Here is a 7,396-nt window from a genome sequence, read left to right as displayed (position 1 = left end):
TGGCCCCTGAACCACAATATTTATTATTATTATTATTATTATTATTATTATTATTATTATTATTATTATTATTATTAATCATTCCAAACTCATTTACATCTCAAATGATATCCCACTTCCCGGTTACCCCCTCCACCAACCCCCCCATCCCATGATAACCCACCTCCCGGTTACCCCTCCATCAACCCCCATCCCACATCAGCCCTCGCCCCTCCCCTTTGCCTGTATGGGAGTGCTCCCCCACCCATCCATACTCTCCCATCTACTGCTCCAGCATCCCCCTACTCTGGGGCATCACACCTTCTCAGGACCAAGGGCCTCCCCTCCCGTTGCTGTCAGGCAAAGCCATCCTCTGCTACATATGTATCTGGAGCCATGGATCACTCCAGGTACACTCCTTTGTTGGTGGTCTAGACTCTAGAAGAACTGGGTGATCAGGCCAGCCTATGTTGTTCTTCCAATGAGGTTGCAATCCCCCTCTGCTCCTCCAGTCCTTCTGCCAGCTCTGAGTTCAGTCTGATGGTTGGCTCCAAGTATCCACATCTGAATTGGTGAGTTGCTGGCCAAACCTCCCAAGGAATTGTCATACTAGGTCCCTGTCAGTAAGTACCTCTTAACCACGGTAATAGTGTTGGGTTTGGTATCTGCAGATATGATAGGTCCCTAGGTGGGGCAGTCCCTGGTTGGCCCTTCCTTCAGTCTCTGTTCTATGTTTTTGTCCCTGTTCTTCTTTTGGACAGGAATACTTCTGGGTTAAAAACTTTGAGATGGGTGGGTGGTCCTATCCCTTGACCAGGGGCCATGTCTATCTACTGGATGTGGTCCCAACAGGTTCTATCCCCCCCTTCTCTGTGCATTTCAGCTAAAGCCATCCCCATTGGATCCCAGGAGTCTGGTTTCTGGGACCCTCCAGGAGCCACAATATCTTTTTTATTATTAGATATTCTCTTTATTTGCATTTCAAATTTCATCCTCTTTCCTGGTTTCCCCTCTGAAAAACCCCATCCCCTCCCCCACCCCACTCACCAACCCATTCACTCCCACTTCCTGGCCCTGGCATTCCCCTATACTGGGGCATAGAGCCTTCACAGGACCAAGGTCCCCTCCTCCCATTGATGACCAACTAGGCCGTCCTCTGCTACATATGCAGCTGGAGCCATGAGTCCCACCATGTGTACTCTTCAATTGGTGGTTTAGTCCCAGGGAAATCTTCAGACTGGTTAGTTCATATTGTTGTTCCTCCTATGGGGCTGCAAACCCCTTCAGCTCCTTGGATACTATCTCTAGCACCTTCATTGGGGGCCCTGTGTTGTATCCAATGAACGGCTGTGAGCATCCACTTCTGTATTTGTCAGGCACTGGTAGAGCCTCTCGGGAAACAGCTATATCAGGTTCCTGTCAGCAAGCTCTTGTTGGCTTCCACAATAGTGTCTGGGTTTGGTGTTTGTATATGGGATGGATCCCCAGGTAGAGCAGTCTCTGGGTGGTCATTACTTCAGTCTCTGCTCCACACTTTGTCTCTGTAACTTCTTCCATGGATATTTTATTCCCCCTTCTAAGAAGGATTGAAGTATCCACACTTTGGTCTTCTTCTTGAGTCTCATATGGTTTGTGAATTGTATTTTAGGTATTCCGAGCTTCTGGGCTAATATCCACTTATCAGTGAGTGCATACCATATGTGTTCTTTTGTAATTGGATTACCTCACTCAGAGCGATATTCTCCAGATCCATCCATTTGCCTAAGAATTTCATAAATTCACTGTTTTTAATAGCTGAGTAGTATTCTATTGTGTAAATGTACTACATTTTCTGTATCCATTCCTCTGTTGAGGGACATTTGGGTTCTTTCTAACTTCTGGCTATTATAAATAAGGTTGCATTTGCATGCCTGATGCTGCAGAGGCCAGAGGAAACATTGGAGCTCCCCTATAGGAAGGAAGTTACAAATGATTGTGCATCACCACATGGGTGCTGGGAATTGAACGTGGTTTCTCTGGGAGAGCAGTGGTGCTCTTAACCACTGAGCCATCTCTCCAGCCTCCAATTCTCCTTTGTTTAAATTTAAACTACCTATCTTAGGTTTTGGTTTTTTTTGTTTGTTTTGGTTTTGTCTATTTTCAATAGGAGAGCTAAATAATCTCTTCATTGTTGGAAAGATTTTAAATAATATATCTTGATTGTAAATAAATAAATAAATAAATAAATAAATAAATAAATAAATAAATAAATAAATAAGGTTGCCTTAAACATGGTGGAGCATGTGTCCTTATTACAAGTTGGAGCATCTTCTGGGCATATGCCCAGGAGTGATATTAGTGGGTCCTCAGGTAGTATTATGTCCAGTTTTCTGAGGAACCACCAGACTGATTTCCAGAGTGGTTATACCAGCTTGCAATCCCACCAGCAATGGAGGAGTGTTCCTCTTTCTCCACATCCTTGATAGCATCTGCTGTCACCTGAGTTTTTGATCTTAGCCAGTCTGACTGGTGTGAGGTGGAATCTCAGGGTTGTTTTGATTTGCATTCCCTTGATAACTAAGGATGTTGAACATTTTTTTAGGTGCTTCTCAGCCATTCAGTATTCCTCAGTTGAGAATTCTTTGTTTAGCTCTATACCCTGTTTTTAATAGGGTAATTTGGTTCTCTGGAGTCTAACTTCTTGAGTGCTTTGTATATATTGGACATTAGCCCTCTATCAGATTTAGGATTGGTAAAAATCTTTTCCTAATCTGTTGGTTACCTTTTTGTCTTATTGACAGTGTCCTTTGCCTTACAGAAGCTTTGCAATTTTATGAGGTCCCATTTGTAAATTCTTGATCTTACAGAACAAGCCATAGATGCTTGTTCAGGAATTCTCCCTCTGTGCCCATATGTTTGAGAGCCACAATATCTTAAGATCTCAGATTCATTATTGCAGCATCCAACTCTGAGTGATGGGAGCAAGAGACAGGGAAAAGACAATTCAGAGAAAAACATCCATCCATCCATGTCCACCGTATTTGGACGCTCTGAGCCTCATACCCTAGTCACAATGAGAGTAGATCCCAATTTAGGTCTGAAAGTGTGTGCCCATTGTCTTTCCATTGGCCAGTCCTTCTCAACCCCAGCTGGAATATTTTTCCATCCTAATCGCTGTTACTTCTTCACTTGCATTGTTCATGTAGACATCCTGGGTCACTGTTTGACCACAGCCCTCTCCTCCTCAAAGCTTGTTGTAGCTCCCCATCCTGATTGTCAGTTCCTCAGTTCTTCTGCAACTTGAAGGCTATTGATTCTTTCTTTTCCAAGCTCCAGTTACAGAAGAACCCAGAGAAAGAGGCCAAATCCTCCCTGTGCATGGCCTCTTTGTGATAACTGCTCTCTGCAATTTTGTGCCAAACATCACTACATTCAAGAATGGCTGCTATCATATGCATATGTATGCGTTCTAGGAATCTTCTACAGTATAAGTTTCCATGTGGCCTTTAGTGTTAGTTTGTTAGTTGTCCCTTCTCATAGTCCCTCCTTTACCCCTCTCTCATATCTTCCTACCTATTTAATCCCTTTATTCTAATTTTCCCTTTATCTCCCCACAGCACTACATTCTATTTCTTTCCTTGGGAGATCCCCTCCTCCTTCCTGGTCCCTTACTAAGTACATTTTTATATTTTTATGGATTTTATTTGATTTTAGTTTAGCATATATATATATATATATATATATATATATATATATATATGCATATACAGGCATTTTGCCTGCATATACATCTGAGGGTGTTGGATTCCCTTAGAGCTGGAGTTACAGGCAGATATGAGCTGACATGTGGGTGCTTAGAACTGAACCCAGGTCCTCTGAAAGATCAGCCAGTGTTCTTAACTGCTGATCCATCTCTCCAACCCATAGTTTTGAGAGGGATGGAGGGAGGAGAGGAGAGAGGGGGTGAGAGAGTGGGGAAGAGGGAGAGGGAAAGAGAGAGGAAGAGGGAAAGAGAGAGAATACATAAAGTTGAGTGGGTGAGGAGGTGGAGGGAATCTAGGAGGAGTTGGGGGAAGAAAAAGAACATAATTAAACTTAAATTTTTAATTAAAAATAGCTGCTAAGATCTCATACTATTATCCAGAGGACTAGAGCTTGACCTCCAACATCCACATGAAGCAATTCACGGCTGCCTATAACTACAGCTCCAGAAGGTTGATGCCCTTTTCTTGTCTCTATTTGTACCCCCACACACGGAAGGCACACACAGAGATACACATAAACAAAAATTAAAACATGCTTTAAGGTTGTCGATTATGGAAACTTGCTTGACTCCACTCTCAGAATTTACCATCCCCAACCAACAAGAGTGCCATCCGAGGGGATGTGTAGTAAGAATATTGGTTTCAAAAAAAAAAAAAAAAAAGAAGAATATTGGTTTCTTTAAAAAATACAGATAAGAATATGTTTTCCACTTGATCCCAGAAGTAGAACATGGGGTTGCCTCAGATTGCCCACAGCAGTTGATCATGATTTGCCTCATGTTTTAACATAATTTTGCCAGCTGCAGATAGTTTCTGTGATAGTGTGACATTTGGAATTCTGGGGACTTTTCAGAGGGTTTATAAATGCTACAGATCTGATAGGGAGGTTGTGGATTGTTGGTGGGTTGTTGATTGGTTGCTCTTGTTCATGGTTTGTCAAGTAGTCATGTGCAAAGAAGAAAGAAGAAATTAGATATCCTGACAGCAAAGATCAAACTTGCCCCGAGGAACTTGACACCCTTACTCAGCAGGAAGTAGTCTATCGATAACATCGCCCCCTTTCCCCTCTATCCATTTTCTTTCCTATCTACTGTTAGGGGATTGAAAGGGTGGGAAGGGAGTGAGAAGGGTCAAAGAAAAAAAGAACCTATCAAGTAGCAAAAATCTGGTTATAGGGGTGCTCTGACACCATACGATGGCTGACCTTCATTGTTAAGTTGATTAGATTGATACTCATAATGGGAACAAACCTCTGGTACACCTAAGGGTGTACACCTAAGGCTGAGAAGGGGATGCTCATCCAGAATGCAGATGCAGCATTTCAGATGTTGAGACCACAGTCTGAACAAAATGGGAAAAGAGAGCTTAGCACTGGCTTCTCTCTGCGTGTCTCTCTGTGTCTCTCTCTGTATCTCTCTCTCTGTGTCTCTCCATAACTCTCTCTGTGCCTCTCTCTCTCTCTCTCTCTCTCTCTCTCTCTCTCTCTCTCTCCTTCCTGACTGCTGTGAATTCAATGTGACCAACTGCCTCGTACGCCTATCACCATGCTTTCCCTACCAGGATGGAGACTGTATCTTCAAACTGTAAACCAAAGTAAACACTTTCTTCCTGACGTTACCTTCATAAGGTAGGTTGTCACAACAACAAGAAGATTAATTAATGCACCATGGTAACCCTGGGTACCATCAAATCCTCAAGAGAATGGAGCCTGCCACTGGCTTCCTTATGCCCACCCTATAAGTAGTTTAGTGGTGCTAATGAATGTGTGTTGAGTCGAATGAAATGGAGACAGTGCCTAGAGGACAAAAGTTGAAACTTATCATAATGTAGACTCTCGGGTGATGAGGAGTTGAAGGAACCATGACCTCTCTCTTCAGAGCTCAATTATTTGCATAAGAACTAGTGTCTCCGAGATCTAACCAGTAATTTGCTTGCAATCATCTCAACCTCCAAGGTTCACAAATGTCCCTTTCAATTTGCTCAGCCACAGTGTTCATAGGAAATGACACTCTCCTCATTCATAGACTCACACGGCCCTCAGGCCACCTCCCTCCAGCCAAACCCTTCACATGTCCTACCGAAGACTGGACCTGGGTTCTGGTTTTCTGCTCTGTTAAAATGAAAACTCCTGAGCTAGGGGCACTGAGAAGGTGGCTCAATGGATAAAGTGCTTACTTGCATGAACAAGAAGACATGAATGGGATCCCCAAAATCCATGAGAAAGGCAGGTGTGGTGACAAGTGTCTGTAAGCCCAACACTGGGGAAGCAGAGGCAGAAGGATTCACTGTGCTTGCAGGCCAGTCATTCTAGGCTAATTCACAATCTCCAGGCTAACTGAAAGACCTAGTCTCAAAAAATAAGGTGGAGAGACTAAGAAACACACGGTATGTGGACTTCTGGCTTCCAGATGCATGCACATGTTTGCACATGTTTGCACATGTGCACGCGCGCGCGCGCGCACACACACACACACACACACACACACACTGTAAAAGCCCATCCCCACAACTTTTGGGAACATGTTCTGGGACTGAGAGTTTCCTCTTCAGCATCAAATCAATAGCTGAAGGCCAGAAGGTTTACTGGCATCCCGAGTTAAAGAAATCCATTCTAATTAATCCTTCACTTAAAAAATAATGGCCTTTAGCCATCTCAGGGGCAGCAGCCAACAACTCCAAAGAAAAGAAAATGCAGTCTTGGCTTCTTGTGATATCAATACCCCTTCCCACTGAGCTCTGCTCAGGGTCATGCCAATGGAACAATAGATGTGGCCTTAGCCATCTCCTGCCACAAGGCTGACGACTGGAATGAAAGAAGTTTAGGTTCCCATCCCAGAACCCAGGCCCAGTGGAATAGAGGCTTCTCCAAGGGCCCACCTGTTTCATTACACACAGTTTTGTGTCATTTGCTCAGTGTGAATATATCGGTGACAACCTCAAAGTGCCCAAAATGTGTTGGTATCACATTAAGGAGAAGAAACCAAAAGACTTCCTTCTGGAGTAGTTTCACCAGAGTCAGCTCAGATTTTAAATTCTCTACTTCCCTCTCCCTAATTCTTCCATTGTCTCCTGATGGTAATCCATCCATTGCATGAGTCTGAATCTGTGCCTACCTAAATCCTATCTTGTGTACCTGTCGATCTCTGTGTCTGTGATCCCAGAAGAGGGTTTTTGCTCTGTATATATTGAACATTGCAGAAAGCTCACATGTGGGAAGGATGAGGAATGCTTTACAGAAATCTTTAATATAGTTTGACAAGATATAAAAACTCTACTGGCCCCTACTGACCCCAATAACAAGCATACTGCAAACATCACCACACAGAGACTTATCAACCTATACCCATGTCGTTTCCAACATTTATCGTGGATATTCATTTTATAAGGTTGCTTTCAACCTGTCTGCTGTCTCCAGCATTTATAACCATAACATACAAATACACATTCATTACTCATAGGTCAGGACTCTGAAAGAGTACTGTAATGGTTTGTATATTCTTGGACCAGGGAGTGGCACCATCTGGAGGTGTTGCCTGGTTGGAATAGGTGTGACCTGGTTGGAGTAGGTGTGTCACTGTGGGTGTGGGCTTAAGACTCTCACCCCAGTTGCCTGGAAGTCAGTCTTCCAGTAGCAGCCTTTGGATGAAGACGTAGAACTCTCAGCTCCTCCTGCA

This window comes from Mus pahari, chromosome 14 (assembly GCF_900095145.1).
Source record: "Mus pahari chromosome 14, PAHARI_EIJ_v1.1, whole genome shotgun sequence".
Classification (NCBI taxonomy): domain Eukaryota; kingdom Metazoa; phylum Chordata; class Mammalia; order Rodentia; family Muridae; genus Mus; species Mus pahari.
The sequence above is the reverse complement of the archived record's forward strand: the minus strand, read 5'-3'. Positions refer to the sequence as shown.